The following is a 2,500-nucleotide window of genomic DNA, read 5'->3' on the forward strand; positions in this document are numbered from 1 at the left end:
TAATGTATCATCTTACTGACCTGTTGAAGATTACTTAAAAGAACTATGATTTTTAGAAAATGATTAAATTAACACTTTAATAAGTTTAAAAAATTATTATACTTGTCATTATCATTAAAATGATCATCACGATTACTAGTTACTGCTAGTGTTGTTACACGTCACAGTAAATATAATTTCCATATTTATCTTCTATACTATCAATTTCAATATAATTCATTCATAACATAAGGTCTACACAACACAGATTGAAAAACATTTCTGTAAATAATCTACAATATCCATAGTGAAAAATAACATCGTAAGTAATGACGTAAGTGAAAGTAGTAGTATCAATAGTAGTAATGATAGTGCTGGTATCAATAACAGCAAAAATAATAGTATTGATAATGATAACATTGTTAATAATGATAATGAGGACAATGATAATGATAGTAACAACAATGATAATGATAATAATGATAATGTTGATGATAATGATAATAATGATAATGTTCATGATAATGATAATAATGATAAAAATCATTATGATAGAAATAAAGAAAATAATGATAATGATAATGATAATGAAAAAGCGAAAAATTATCATACTAAAATTTAATATCAATGATAATAATATCAAAATGATAATAATAGATTAGCAATAATAATAATGATAATGATCATAAAACTAATGACATTAAAGATGGTGACGACAATAATAACAACAAAAAAAGTACAATCTACCATTAATTTTGTACCTTAACTTGAAGGATGCGTTATCACATCCATCACCTGTAAGGAATATCTTTTGATCTTGAGGCGCGACATAGAGGACCTTCGAGACACCTGGCAGCGATAAGGTACAAACAGTCACGACCCTTGTGGTTATTGATGGTTGATCCGAGCACGAGGTGAGTTTTGTGTCCTCCACTGGTGTAGGTGTACGGTCTTATATCGAGGGGCGGTCGCTGTGTCTCTGGTGTAGATATACAGTCTTATACCGAGGGGCATTTGTTGTGTCTCTGGTGTAGGTATACAGTCTTATACCGAGAGGCGGTCGCTGTGTCACTGGTGTAGGTATACGGTCTTATACCGAGAGGCGTTCGTTGTGTCTCTGGTGTAGGTATACGGTCTTATACCGAGGGGCGTTCGTTGTGTCACTGGTGTAGGTAAACGGTCTCATACCGAGGGGCGTTTTCTGTGTCTCTGGTGTAGGTGTACAGTCTTATACAGAGGGGCGTTCGCTGTGTCTCTGGTGTAGGTGTACGTTCTTATACAGAGGGGCGTTCGCTGTGTCTCTGGTGTAGGTGTACAGTCTTATACCGAGGGGCGTTTTCTGTGTCGCTGGTGTAGGTATACGGTCTTATACCGAGGGGCGGTCGCTGTGTCTCTGGTGTAGGTATACGGTCTTATACCGAGGGGCGTTTGCTGTGTCTGTGGTGTAGGTATACGGTCTTATACCGATGGGCGGTCGCTGTGTCTCTGGTGTAGGTATACGGTCTTATACCAAGGGGCGTTTGCTGTGTCTCTGGTGTAGGTATACAGTCTTATACCGAGAGGCGTTTGCTGTGTCTCTGGTGTAGGTATACAGTCTTATACCGAGGGGCGTTCGCTGTAACTCTGGTGTAGGTATACGGTCTTATACCGAGGGGCGTTTGCTGTGTCTGTGGTGTAGGTATACGGTCTTATACCGATGGGCGGTCGCTGTGTCTCTGGTGTAGGTATACGGTCTTATACCGAGGGGCGTTCGCTGTGTCTCTGGTGTAGGTATACAGTCTTATACCGAGAGGCGGTCGCTGTGTCTCTGGTGTAGGTATACAGTCTTATACCGAGGGGCGTTCGCTGTGTCTCTGGTGTAGGTATACGGTCTTATACCGAGGGGCGTTCGCTGTGTCTCTGGTGTAGGTATACGGTCTTATACCGAGGGGCGTTCGCTGTGTCTCTGGTGTAGGTATACGGTCTTATACCGAGGGGCGTTCGCTGTGTCTCTGGTGTAGGTATACAGTCTTATACCGAGAGGCGGTCGCTGTGTCTCTGGTGTAGGTATACAGTCTTATACCGAGGGGCGTTCGCTGTGTCTCTGGTGTAGGTATACAGTCTTATACCGAGGGGCGGTCGCTGTGTCTCTGGTGTAGGTATACGGTCTTATACCGAGGGGCGTTTGCTGTGTCTTTGGTGTAGGTATACGGTCTTATACCGAGGGGCGGTCGCTGTGTCTCTGGTGTAGGTATACGGTCTTATACCGAGGGGCGTTTGCTGTGTCTGTGGTGTAGGTATACGGTCTTATACCGATGGGCGGTCGCTGTGTCTCTGGTGTAGGTATACGGTCTTATACCAAGGGGCGTTTGCTGTGTCTCTGGTGTAGGTATACAGTCTTATACCGAGAGGCGTTTGCTGTGTCTCTGGTGTAGGTATACAGTCTTATACCGAGGGGCGTTCGCTGTGTCTCTGGTGTAGGTATACAGTCTTATACCGAGGGGCGTTCGCTGTGTCTCTGGTGTAGGAATACAGTCTTATA

Source organism: Penaeus japonicus, unplaced genomic scaffold (assembly GCF_977035675.1).
Source record: "Penaeus japonicus unplaced genomic scaffold, GWHDUDI00000001_assembly GWHDUDI00000005, whole genome shotgun sequence".
NCBI lineage: Eukaryota > Metazoa > Arthropoda > Malacostraca > Decapoda > Penaeidae > Penaeus > Penaeus japonicus.